The sequence below is a fragment of the Onychomys torridus genome, chromosome 23 (assembly GCF_903995425.1).
Source record: "Onychomys torridus chromosome 23, mOncTor1.1, whole genome shotgun sequence".
Lineage (NCBI taxonomy): Eukaryota > Metazoa > Chordata > Mammalia > Rodentia > Cricetidae > Onychomys > Onychomys torridus.
In genome coordinates, this window is record NC_050465.1 from 53,285,754 (window position 1) to 53,300,942 (window position 15,189).

At 35.3% G+C, this 15,189-nt stretch overlaps 1 protein-coding gene across 1 annotated transcript in view; it reads right to left on the minus strand.

Annotated features, from left to right (window-relative positions):
* Nucleotides 1-15,189, minus strand: part of Erbb4 (erb-b2 receptor tyrosine kinase 4) — a 1,064,935-nt gene that overhangs the window by 846,316 nt on the left and 203,430 nt on the right. The window lies entirely within an intron of this gene.

Consider the following 15,189-nt stretch of genomic DNA (forward strand, 5'->3'; position numbering starts at 1 on the left):
CCTTGATGAGATGTGAGGACTACACTCATTTGTGGGTGTAAGGACAAATATTTGGAGTGTAGTTAGGGGTTATACTGATTTAATATAATGGTAGGTGTGGGTTCTTCTCCAAGATCTATGACTTCACTATCCCTGGGGTAGTTAGCTAGGTTTCTAGCACCAGGCATGATCTCCTTCTTGTTACGTGCGTCTTCCATTCAATTATAGAGATGTTGGTTATGGCCACAGTATGCTTTGCTTTTCAATTTATATGTTGAGGTTGTCTCTCTCCAATAGATAGGCCCAGTATTGATGAAGATATTTTCTAATCTATAAGAAATTATTGGATAGCCAAAGACAACATAATTTAATCTACAGATATTACTCTCTGAATTCTCAATCCAGGAAGAAACTCTGTATTGGGTACTTTATAAATTGTCTCTCAAATTTAAGTTGTAGTAAGATATTCCCTATTGTGTGTAATATTGTGTCTAGTATCAGGATAGAAAGTATCCAAAGACTCGATCAAGACTGAAACTACAGGGATGGACAGACAGATATTTCACAGGTCATAAAGTTTTCTACCTATACCTACTCATCAGCATACATCTTGTGGAAAATGCAGAATTAAAGAACATAAGAAGAAAACTAACAAAGGTATAAGAAAATGACTAATGATTTATAGTGAGAAAATTCCATCTGTTGCCAATACAGAGAAAAAGACAAATATATCCCACTTGAATTATCACATATAACAGATCTTCAATAATTGCACTAATATTTCAAAGTCATATTGAAGTATTTGCTAATACCAATTTCAAAACAGGAATATTGAAATGCTCATAGCTGAATTAGTGTGTCTTACCATTTTCTATCTCTGTACTAAAAAATGTGTCAAGAGCTATTTATTCTTTTGTCAGCCAATCCTCTCCTGAGGTCTGTGTGCCAGGAGGCTGACCCTCAGAGTGCATCTTTTTTGTCAACTGTCTTTACTTGAATGTGGATAAAATGAAATATTTTTTTAAAAGTTGTGGAGAGCAGGACAAAAACATTAGGATATTCACAAAACCAGTGAACAGAGTGAAGTAAGTCACCCAAAGATAAAATTTAAGAAGGTAATCTCTCAGAAGTTACACACACACATACACACATGCACACACACCCACATCTTCAGATTAAATATTCTTTGCCATGAAATAACTTCTACATGCTCCTCAACATTAGCTCTCCTCCATGGCTTCAACACTACCAGACTACAATAGCACATGACAGCCTTCAGCAAGATAATGCCTTAGCAACATGGATAATTCTTGTCTTACCAGAACTCATTATTCCCTTCCTGATCCCATCTTTCTGAAGTTAAACTTTTTTCTGAACACCTTATAGGATGAATCATAATTTAAGAGTCTAAAGTCAACTTTCTGGTGTCTTTTAATATATAACTAGACACAAAAGTAGGACCTCTATCATTTAAAAATACAAATATTTGCAAAAACCAATACTATTATGTAAGACAGGTACTTCACATTAATTGGTGACAACGTAACATCCATGTTACTATATATACACATACACACACACACACACACACACACACACACACACACACACACACACATATTCTTAAATACAAACTGCTTAGTCTGTATAATGTTATTTGTATGTATGTTTTCAAGGCTGGTCATTTGGTATTGGATAATCAATTGGTGTGCTTTTTTGCTGGAAAAGACTGTTCCTCCTGTTCTCAGTGTTCCTTAGTTGCTTATATTTCTTTGTGTATTTTTTACATGTCTTGAATAAATTGTGCATTATAGATAGGATATAAACCAGTAGTGTCATGGGCTTGAGAGGGGTAGATGGTGTAGGAAAAAGGGAGCTGATGGCTATAAGATGAGTTTTCTTTTGAGGATGAAGTGTTCTAAACATAGGTTATAGCAGCAATCACATAAATCTGGATGTACTTCAAAACAAATAACTTGTACAATGTAATTGTGTGGTATGTAAATTACATCAAAACAAAGTTTACAAACCTGCCTCAAAAAAGTTTAAAAAAAAATGTTTAGGTCAGCCTCAGCAGAATAAGATGCCCATTTCCTAGTCTGTGGCTATGAGTTCATCCCCAGGACCTGCATGCATGGTAGATGGAGGGAAGGCATGTCTGTAAGTTGTACTCTGACCTCTACACACACACACTAAGTTATGCACATGGCATTTCATGAACATTGCATTGATGTGCATCCTCTCACACAATTAATTATTTAGTTAAGTAATAATTGTAAATATTTTACTCAATTCCTTAGCATACTGAATAGAATGTTGATAAGCTCACAGACACACAAATTTTAAAATATGGTTGTTATGACATAGCCATAAAAATTAAACTAGTCACTAAAATCATATTCTTATTTGAAGATAAGTAATCAATTTGACATGGGATGGTTTAATTGTATATTTTTTAATGTAAACTGTTGCACAAAGCTTTTATTGTGAAACTGTAATTACTTTTCATATACACCGTTTATATATTTTATAAAGAATTTAATCAAAAGACAATTTGGCCCAGCTTCATAGTATAGTCAGAGATCTAAATTTCTGGATTTCTTTAGTGAGGTATTTTATTATTCTTATTATTGTTATTGTTATTATTATTATTACTTTAAAATTTTGTCACTCACCTTCTGTTGCTTGAAAATGAAATATGTTGCATGTCAATTGGTAAGACAGACCAGTGTCTACACAGTATGTGTTTAACGAGCCTCCCTCCATAGAAGAAAGGCTGAGACTGGCTCCTCTTATTGTTTCTTCGATTTCAGAAGATTAAAAGTGCATATTTGCTGCACTCTACTGTCAAGAACTACAAAACGATATTCTATATATTCAAATTAATCTGGGTAGCAAGAGAATTGATACTAACTACCTTCAGGAGCTACAATAATTAGTCCTCAGCCCCCAAGGAGCATCATGTTACTTCATATTAAATGGTTTTCATACCTAGTAAAGTAAAAGGATTATTCCTTGCTTCATGTTCACTGAGAACTCAGTTCTTCCTGTGTCCAGTATATTCATGTCTGATTTATCCTAAAATACTTAATAAAACTTCCATTTTCCATTACAGTAAAACAATATTTTTGTTAGAAATGAACTTAGCCATATTTTGAAGGATACAGAAAATGCCAGAAAAAAATCAAAATTTAAGGAAGCCCTATTAATTGGGATGACAATACCATGTATTAGTTGGTATTCTATGGCTCTGATAGAGACCGTGATCATGGGAAGAGAAAGGTTTAATTGGCTTTTATATCCTGATCCCAGTTCGTCACTGAGGGAAACCAAGGCAGGACCTCAAGTAGTGTAGGGACTTGAGGGCAAGAGTTGATGCAGAAGCCACAGAGCAGTGTGGCTTCTGGTTTGTTCCTCATGGTTTGCTCAGATCTTCTTTTGTAAATCATTCAGAACCTCCTGCTCAGGAGTGGCACTCCCCCCCCCCACCATGGGCTGTACCCTCTTACTTCAACCACTAATAAAGAAAATGCCCTACAGTCTTAGAGGCGCCTAATGGAAGCAATTTCTTAATGAGGTTCCTCTTCCCAGATGACTCTAGCTTGCGATACGTTGACAGAAGTATAACCACTGAGTAATTATTCTCCAAAGCGGTAGATGTCATGTTCTTCAACTTGCAAAGAAAGGTGTTTATAGATTCTCTATCAAGTTTCCCTTTGATTGTGAAACACTTCTTTGCAGATTATGGTAGTAACTACAACAAAAATAGGTGGTATTCGTTAAAGTAATAGGTTCAATTATGGTGTTTCCATATGCCTGTTTATCTGGTATTTTGCAGCATTCAGCCTCCTATCTCTTAACACATTTCCTTCCCTCTAGAACCACCTCTACTCCTAAACAGTAACCTTTCTACTTTCACATCTTATTCTTTTAAGTCTGCCTTTAGCATATGAGAGGAAGCATGTGTTACTGTCTTTTTGACTGTGGCTTATTACACTTAACACTATATTCAGTAACACCTACTTTACTGCAAATCACATAACTTCGTACATTTTTACTCTGAATAATACTCCATTGATGTGTGTGTGTGTGTGTGTGTGTGTGTGTGTGTGTGTGTGTGTAACATTTTCTTTATCATATCCAAGAGCTGAAGACTCTATCAGCATTATCTCATTGAATCTTCTTTTACCTGTGATTCAGGTTTTATTTCTGATCCACGTTACAGACCAAGAAACTAAAATTGAAACATAATCACTTGTCTATTCAAGATCACACACAGTTAATAACATAAGAAATTATGTTATATATTGGACCATAAGGCTATGTTGTTTCCCTATATTATAAAGTGATAGCTGGGCGGTGGTGGCACACGCCTTTAGTCCCAGCATTCAGGAGGCAGAGCCAGGTGGATCTCTGTGAGTTTGAGGCCAGCCTGGTCTACAGAGCGAGTTCCAGGAAAGGCACAAAACTACACAGAGAAACCCTGTCTCGAAAAAGAAAAAAACAAAAACAAAAACAAAAAATGATAGAAGTTTATAGATCTTAATGCAAATTACCTTTGCCGTAAACTCAGGAGTCATCTGTGGCCCAGGAAATCCTAACTTTGGCATTGATGTTGGCCTGGATTAATAAATCTTTTAATCACTGTGATGAAATACCTGACAGACACAACGTTTTGAAAAATTTTCAGACTATATTTCATGGCTGGGAGTGCAAAGTAGTTCAGACAGCTTAGCCAGCAGCAGAAGACGCCTCCTCAATATTGTTCACATCTTAGCAGAACAGAAAACAGGGCATTCATCTAGAAGTAGAGACAGGTTCTCATTCTTGATTGCCCATACCAAGCAACACACCTTCATCAGACAAGCCCACCCTTCAAAATGTTCCACACCCTCTGATACCAGCACTGTCATCATTAGACACATGCATATGTGGAAACCGTTTCAGATCCAAACCACACTATGGTCAATCATTTTTGAAGAATTGTGATTTTCTCATTTTCAAAGTACACAGTTCATTTGATAATTCTGGTTTATAAACACATAACACAAAAATTGTGAGTTATTTATAAACCTGGAACAATAAAATGACAAATTAATCATCAGTGTTTTCTAAAAGGTACAATAATGCAACAGTTCTTACTGGGATCCCACCTTCACTATATTTCCTGAGTACTAACCATGTACAATGAACCATTCTGGGTGTTATGAAAGCTTGCCTAACCCGCACTGATGTTTTCTTGTGCCATGCTACTGAGTATCCACATATAATGAGGCAGGGCCACAAGCTAATGATCGAGAATATTTAGAAATAACAGCTCAAATAATGCCAGCATGATATCAACCATCCAAGACATAGAGATAACAGCAGGGCCCCCTAGAACAAGACTCTCTGCACTAATGAGCAGCGATGGCTCAACCAAACAGCAGTACAGTGTTAGAAAAGATCTTGAATCTTTATAATAGTTTTTCACCAGCTCTCTTTCAATTGGGTTTCCTTTATTTTCAGTATTATGGCAGCATAGCACGGCAACAATTTTATTGGTTGCCAGCGTGACATTTTAGCTATCGTGTCTTTCATTGGATCTGTAGAGATACCTTTCAAATGTGCCAGGGAGAAAACAGCTGATTTTTTTCCACTAAATTATAGACTCATAGGCCCAGATTTTACTTTCCTTTCTTACCTAAATCATTGGAGCAAAAATAAGAAAAGTCATTACATCAGCGAATTAGTTCACCCAAGCAGTAGCCTCAAACCACAGGTTAATTCGAACTGTTCAAATATAATTACTTTAAAAAAGGAAAGTATTCATTACTTTGGTGATGTTTTCTGGTTCACTGCACCATTGTCGGATTGTCAATAAACAAATTACATCCAACACCATGCCCTTCTGCAGAACAGGCCCCCAGAGACTCTCCACTTGCATGTTATGCTGAGTTTCGTTTTTCCTTTGACCCATATTCACTTGTATTTGGTTTTAACATTTTGAAACACTTTTAATCCAATATAACAATTACATTAAAACAATGTAAACAATCTAATGTAAATAGAACTATTAATAAGGAGTTTGTGTTTTATGGAAGGCTTGTTGGATTGGGGTTTTTTATTTGAATATTTTAAATTATATTCTAAACAATACATTTAAAATGGCACACATTACTGGATCACTGTGTGATACTTTGATGTGTACATTAAATCTATAAAGTTTAGGCCAGCCTGGAGATTTCTATCTCTTTAAACATTTACTGTTTCCTTGTGAAGAAGTCATTTGAAATTTCCTTAGGTAGTTTTCTGAAATGAAGAGTTTATAATTAATCTGCTGTAGAAATCGCTCTGCGTAAATAAAATTCTGACTGGCCAGTGGCCAGGCAGAATGTATAAGCAGGACAATAAATATGAGTAAGTAAGTATGACATTGGCACACTGGTTTCCTTTTCTTCAGATCCATGGCCAATGGTAGAACTGTTGATCAAGAGTCCCACCCTTAATGGTTGGAGGAGCTTCTATACTGTTTTCTATAATCACTGTGGTCATTCTGATCTACAGTGTACAAGGCTCCCTTCTCTCCATATCTTCCCTCTGAATTTATTATCTTGTTGATCATGACAGCCATCCTTACTGGGATGATGAAGTATGTCATTGCACCTGTTTGCTTTCTGTTGAGGATGGCTTGGTCTTGGGGGGATGGTAATTGTCTAACTGTGTACCATTGACTACACTTAACTCACTTCATGACTCAGTTCATGTTAATTCAAACTAATGACAAATGATTTTGGAAATGAGGCTTAAATACTATATCACCCTCAACTATCCCATTCATGTTAAGAAGCCTACACTGGTATCATTACTGTGGTATGATGTCATTTGATGCAAAAAAAGAAGAAGGAGAAGAAGAAGAAAAAGAAAAAAAGAAAACATTCAGTCCTGGAGTTGTATGCACTGATAAAATGATAATACGTTTACTGAAAATGTTTACATGTATTTGTCCTTAAGAATAGAGTTACTTGTATAAAATGTTCCCATTTCAGAACACATATCTTTGCTCTGTTCAGTGTAAGAGACTGAAGTTTGCAGTATAAAATCTCCTACACCACAGCGTTACATGTTTTAATATATGGACCATCAAAATAAGGGGTGGATGAGAGTCCATTTTATTACCAAGTATAATTGCGGTGCAATAAAAGATTAGCGATATATGGGTTTCAAAATTTCTAAGTAATCACTTCCTCAATTTTTATTAAGAAAACAGTATCTCAAATGTCAAATAATTTCTCTAATGGAAGCAAGAAATGAACTACTCTTATAAACTTCCAAGAGGATAAAACATTAGGACCTCCTGTAAAACATGAATAAATATTTTTGCTTTGCCTAAGTAATTAGCTGAATTTCTGTCAATGATGGCATTTATTGTGACTATTAAGAAGACAGAGGGAATACAGATTTTCTTTTATTTTCATTTAAATGAACTACCTTCTTTTCCCTTCAAGCTGTTATTTTTAGATATATACATAAACAGTTGTTGATATTAATGAATAAAAGGAAAGAGAAGACAAAGAGGGTGTGGCCAGAGAAAGGACTGGGTTTGAGAAGATTTACATTTATATCGCATCTATAAGCGGGCCAGACAGAAGCTGAGAGACACCAAATTCTGGTGTCATTGGTACCACTAACTTGGCCAAAGGGAAAGAAGAGCCCGGCCTTTCAATGAGTTATCTGTCTGCCATCATCTGCAATGGTGATGTAAGACATCAGACAGAGATGTTCAAGACTTCTCCAGTTCACATTACTAACTCAATACGGTGATTTTTGTGAATATGTATATTTGATGGCTTCTGTTTCATGAAATCAACAAAGAAATTGTGCCTTAGTCAAAGATATCACATGAATTGCTTTCCGCTACTCTCCAGCCTCCTGATTAAGAGAATCTCTGACACACTGATGTCTGATCATTGTAAATTCTGAAGACAAGGTCTGTTTATATAGCATGTTCTTAATGTTCAAGTTCTGTCAGTTGCAAAGAGGGGAAGGAGTCTGGCAATACTCTTGAATAATAAATACATCCAAGAATTACCTTTGGATATTTCTAATTAAGCACTTATTCAGGCCACTATATTTTTAATGTTACTCTCTTCCCCAGAAGCATAAATATCTTGATGAACCAAAATAAAATATCAGTGATAGGTAACTCAAATAAAACTGAATATTTCAAGGCAAATAGTTAAAAACTGGAGCTAATCATTGGAGCAGTTACATCGCTGCTTAAGAGACTATATATTCCCTGAGGCAATAGGCTAGCCTTATAGTTACCAATACAAGGCAGATAAGTAAGAAAAAGGAAACCACGGTGAAACTGCATGCTTCCAAAAGATTGAAACTAGACAAAGAGAAAAAAGAAAAATAGCAGAATATAATCTTTAAAAATAAACAACATACCTAATTTTCCAGAATGAAGACAGAATATATACCATTTAACCATTTTTTATATTCATGTTTTGATCACTATGGATAAACAGAAATACCAAACTGTAGACATTTTAATGAAGCAATATCAAGGACAGTGTGATTTGTCTCAAGATGTTCCCAGCAAACTAAAATTTGGAAATAGAAATTCAAGTTGCTCCTACCTGGTGCCAACTCAAAATGTTCAATAAAGCAACTGAAAACTCTCAGAAACCACAAGAAAGAGAATAGGTTTTTAAGATGGTAAAATGAAGGTTCCAGGGAAGAAGAGCAAAAATAATGTATCAGAAGGAGGTTATGTTAAAAATATTCCTTAAATGAATTAATATTAATAAGTACCCTGGAAAAAACTCTTAAAAAAATAAATCAAGAAGCCAGGATCAGTGGCGCACACCCTTAAAACCAGCCTTGGGGAGACAGAGTTACATGGATCTCTTTGTATTCAAGGCCATGCTGGTCTACATCTTGAGTTCCTGGCCAGCTCAGGCCACATAGTGAGACTGTATCTTGAAAAAAAAAACAAAATACAACAACACAGAAAACCGTGTGTGTACCTGTGCATGAGAAAGACAGACAGAGGAGAGAATAAGTGAAAGGTTGTGTCAATTAAACATTTATAGGAATAGATACTTTGAATATGGCTTAGCAGATGACATGTATGTAGTAGAAATCTATTTAAATAAATGAATCCTAGGTGACATGAAGGGAAAATTGTTGGATCGGCACTGTATAGACACTCCTCCACTCTTTGTTCTTTCACAGTTTTCCTGTGCACTCAGTCCTCTGCTTCCTCACTCTGATGAGTTTATCCACTAAGGACTCCCAAGTGTCCCAACACTGCTGGAGTTTTACTCCTCCAGTCTTCCCGTTGTGAATCTTTTTTCTCTTTTGACCAAAATTTCTTCTGACCTTCCAAGTCACTCCAAATTGTTCTTTGTTATCTTTTGAGATAGCTTCTCCTTTGCTTATAACTAGGCCCTCAAATTTCTCTTCTTTTGGTCCAAAGTATAGTTGATGATTTCCAGAATTCTACTTTTCCATCTATCAGCTAACAAAAACCCAGTAACATCATGCAGCCTCTCTTCAGTGACTGGGCATATCATTCCCCAGGCTTCCTTCTAAGTGTGATCTAGGCTAGAACCTGGATCTCACTACAGTTCAGCATTGACTTATAGCCAGTTCTTTATATATTTACCATGTGGTTTCAAATTTGCATCACCTTAGCTGTTATAGTAGAAAGTCCCATTTGCAATGATATATCATAATTTGATATAAATGTAACCACAGAGAAAAATAAGCAATCTTTCAGTGTGTCCATAGTTGGATAGTTAGGCATTCCTATCATAGTTTGTATTCTATAATATAACATGCATTTGGTACACATTCATTGACAATATTTTAACTCTCTTGATGCCAAGTATTCACCATATCCATGAAATTTCCATCACAGGATACAATACTGATAATCAGAAGATGCAAAGTAAACATATAAATGAAGACAAGGATACTAAAAGAAAAAAGGTATTTTAAAATTGTATAGTATGTATTGGTGGTATTGGTGGAGAGGAGATACTTGCCAACTTATACTTTACCATTAATTAACCATGTAAACCCAGTGGAACTAATTACTCTGAATTCTCACAGACATTCAGAACTCAACAGGAATTTGGAAACATCATCTGTGAATACTAGTAATAAAAACATTTTGTTGTATATTTTGTAAAAGTTTTACACTAAGTCAGTTTTTATCTAAACAAGTTTGGTCCATGTCAGGACTAGTCAGCACAAATTCTGCTGGCTCTAGTTTTTGTTTGTAGAAATCAAGACACATTTCCAGGACCTTTTGTGTCCAAATATATTCTAAAGGAGCCATACAAGAGTATATAAAAAGCAGCCATGAAATTTAGGTTATATCAACATTCTGTATATTTTAGAATTGGACTAGAATGTCTCCTTGAATAAATGATGCCTCAACCTGATTACTTGATCAGAATCACATATTCTTTTCTATATTGTGAAATTATGAATAACAAATTAACATTGCATTATTTTATTGTGACTAATCAGTTCATTTGAAGAGAAATATAAAAATTAGAAAGCTTCTATTCACTTCAATGTATGAAGAAGAATTAAATAATAGTTCCCACTGGTTTCAAGAGTCATCACCTAGATGAAAACCCAATGGCTTCCTAAGATAAGTAATAATATATGCCATTTGCTGAGTAGATTCCCTAAGTAATTTCTTTATGTAAGTCATTTCATTTAGCATGTTTATGGATTCTATTCTGCTAATAGTAATGATATTACTAATATGAAAACAATAAGTAGGATGTAATTGTAAAAGATTATACATGAAAACTAAAGTCCATCATTTCTATTTTTTTTATTCTCCTTATGTTTTGGTTGGTATAATTGTTCCTCTTCATAGTACTATAATCAGGAATTTTCTCAGGCCAGGAAAGTTATCATTAAATGATACTAAATGACAAAAGAAATGGGCCTTTAGTATTCTGAAAACATTTTTAACATCCCTTACCATTACAAAAAGCAGAATGTAAAACAATGTAATCTAATTTGCTGATTTTATTGATTGAGATGTTGCAATGAAACATAATCCAGAAACTGATAAAAATGCATTTTAAAGGAAGTACAAATTAAATCATAATGACTTAAACATTGACATAACTATAGATTATTTTCTATTATGTTCTTGTACATTAAGAAAAATGTACAAAATATACATAACGCATTATATATAGATATATAGATAGAGAGATATATAAAATAGTTCATAACTCCATTTAAAATAATTGTTTTGACCCACTTATACTTGTTCAAGTGAATCCACCAAACATATTCTTCTTTCTCCTATTAATAAGTAAATAAGAGATAATTAAGCTGTAGGTATATTATAAATGTGTACACACAGATCATAATTAAATACTAGATAGATAAATGATTGATAAATAGATAGATAGATAGATATACAGATGATAGATAGATAGATAGATAGATAGATAGATATGACTGAAATAGATAATATATGGACACAAATGACTGATAATAGAAGATGAATATATGGTAGATAGATAGGTATATAGATGAAAGATATAGATGAATGTTGAACTGTACATAGATGATAGATGACAGAAAGGTAAATAGACAATAGATGATTATGATGAATAGATCATTCCAAACCCAACGCTTTCAGTAAGAAACATGGGACCCTATCTTTTATTGTGATAATAAATAATCCATAATGACACTCTCTTTTTATTACACTTCAAAATCAAGAAATAAAAGCTCCTAAACCACCTTTCCAACTACCAGATACAAAATAATATATTGTATTGGATCTGGTGTTTCTAATTCAGCAAGACTATTGTTTTCCACTTGTAATATAACATTTGGAGTAGAAAAACATTCCAAATAGCACCATATCACAAATAAACACCATCCTCTACATAGAGGCAGCAAATGCAGACATGATTGATGACTTCTCCTCAGGAGGAGTCTCTACAGACACCCTTTTGCCCCTTCACCCCGTTTGTTTAATCTACTTTGATGGTACTAGGAATATACAGCAACAAAATTGCATTTTCATCCATAGCAGATTTCTATTTCGAGTCTGTCATGTTAATAGTGAAATAAATTGTCCTAATTGCCAGCAAACTTCATCAAATTCACATTTCTTCCCTGTTTTATTCAGTTCTTATTAAGCTCCATGTCCTAACTTGCCAGATTTGTGACAGAAGCTGAGCTTCAGAATAAATTCACATCCTAATATTAAGTAATGACATTTTTAACTCTTTTGTTCTGTAGCCCAGGCTGGCCTCATACTTCTCCTGCCTCCTATTCCCTAGCGCTCAGGTTATAAGCATGTAGCAACATATCTAGTCTTCTAAATTACTTCTTGAAGTTCAAATAAATCTATTCACATGTCTTAGAAAAATTTTATGAGTCCTTGCTCATAATTTTTAACTTAATACTTGACACAGAAAACTGATTCAAGGATCAAAGGAAATTACTTATAATTTGGACTTTAGTTGTATTAAATAATTAACTAATTCTAATATACATAGAGTAGCATTACTAACTTCCCCAATAATATTTTTGCTTTGATAATTTATTGCTCTTGAAATGTTCCCCCAAATTTTGATGTACCCTCAAATGATTTGACCCTATATTAAAGAATAATTGAAAGAGTAAAACAGGCTTTAAGATTTAAAAACAGGTATCAAACCTAGAACTTCAGTGCCTATGTACTGATCCAAGTACAACCACTTTACATCAGCTTCCACAACACATTCCCTTGTTCTTCCAAAGCCTCAATTTCTGTCTCTGACTAAGGAAGTAAGTGAAACAAATGACCACCCAAGTCCCCAGTAACCTCTGAAGATCTATTGTTCAAAGAAATAGAAGGGAGAAGATGAAGAGGGAAAATACTTCACCTTGGATGCTGAAAGATCTTAGATTCCTGGATAAAAAGAAGGCACTGTGAATTCCCTTATTCTGTTAAATAAAAATGAGCAGTGCTGATTACTGGTGGGAACAACATTTGAAAAATGGCTCCAGAAAATACTTCAGCAGTAAATCTGACTTACAAGAACATAGTTAGTCCTACATCAACAAGTCTGGGGGAGGGGAAGGCTAACACTTTCAGTAGTTAAACTTTTGGGGCACTTTCCTTGGGAAGCTGTCTTAACCCAAGTGTCCATAGGCTGCAGTCCTCTGATAAATTGGCTTCTTCAGATCCAGATCTCTTACAATGACCCCAGGGCAAAGATCAAGATTCTTTACAGCTTCTAATAGAGCTTTCTCACTCTTCTGAGAAGTACCACAATGGAAAATGGAGATGGACAATGGATGAGACACTCCAATAGCATAAGAGACTTGAACAAGAGCCCTCCTGCACATATCTCCTTTAACAAGGGATTTTGCCACCCAACGAGTAGCATAAACAACTAACCTATGCTCATAGGAGCTCACAGACTCTGGACCAACAGCTAGGGAGCATGCTTGGGAATAACCTCGGCCCTCTATGTATGTGTGACAGTGGTATAGCCCGGTCTACTTGTGGGACTCCTAGCAGTGGGTGCAGGGAATGTCCTTAACACTTGAGCTGGCTTTTGGAAACCTGTTCCCCTTACTGGGTTGCCTCACCCAGCCTTAATGCAGAGGGAGGAGCTTAGTCCTACCTCAAACTGATACGCCATGTTTTGTTGACACCCAAGAGAGCCCTGCCCCTTCTTGAACAGAAACAGAGGAGGATTGGATGATGGCTTGGCAGAGGGGAGGCGGGGGAAGGAAACTGCAATTGAGATGTAAAATAGATAAATAAATTTAATTAATAAGAAAAAAAGAATCTAATCACCCTGAGTCAACTCTATTCCTTTTCTTGTATCTACCAAAAACCACAATATCCAGTTACTGTTTTGGAAATATATCCAAACAAAGATTTTTTTAGATGTCTACTTATTCATGTAAGTGAAAAACATGGTTATTAATGATATATCATAGTTAACTTTCACTGTAATTTTGATGGGAATAAGAATCACTATGGGAGGCAGTGTTGAAGAGATGGTCCATTGGTTAAGAGATGATACACCGTTTTATCAGAGGAACTTAGTTAAATTCCCAGCTCCCAAAGCAGGTAGCTCACAACGACTTGTCACCCCAGCTCCAGGATCCTCTTCTGGAATCCTCAGGCACTGACACACATGCAACACTTGCTCACACAGACATACACAATAATAATAATAATAATAATAATAATAATAATAATAATAATTTGATTTCATAAAAAAATCTTCCTTTAAAAAAATGAAGAATAACCGTGAAAAACACACCTCTGGTATGGCTATAGGGCCTTCCAAAGAAGGTTTAATTGAGGGGAGAAGGTCTATTCTGAATTGAGTAGTACCATCCCATGATCTGGGTACCAGACATAATAGAAAGGAGAGCAAAGATGAGTACTCCATCACTTATCTTTCATTCTAGACTACAGATATGTGCAGATGATTCACACAGCTGCTGTTGTGTATTCTCTACCCATGAACTATACTCTCAAGTCCCCATCCAGATAAACCCTTTCTCTCTTCAGTTGTTGTTTGTCAGGATGTTTGTTTGTTTGTAACTGGTTCAGGAAGAATAAATGTGCAACATACTATTAGGTCAAGTCCTCTTAAATAGTTTTTACTCTCATATAGATAATATGAAATGAGGTCACAAGGTAGTTCAAAAACAGGAACATCCTGTAGCTGCTTTAAATAGTAATGTTAGACGAAGCTAATACTTCCTTTTTATTATACTTGAGCTATAGTTTTACTGTAAAACAGACCACCACATTTTGAATCTCCATGTTTTATGTCAGATTGAGATTTTTAAAATTGTAACACTGAGTCTTTCAGATGTTTCAAAGAGGCAACTGCCAAGATGATTCAATGGATAAAAACTGTTTGACATGCAAGCTGAATAACCTGGATTCCATCCACCATCCCCAGTAAAAAAGCTGGATGTGTTGATGCACATTTGCCATCCCATTATCCCAATAGTAATAGAGGAAGAAGAAATGGAGGAATTGAACAGAAGCTCAGGGACCAGCTAGCCGGGAGTACAGCCTGCTGCAGCCGAAACAAGAGAGACTATCAAATGTTGTCTTTTGACCCACATACGTATGTTGTGGCACATGCATGCCCACATACATACACATACTCCCTCACTACCAAACCACACAATGCAATTTATAGT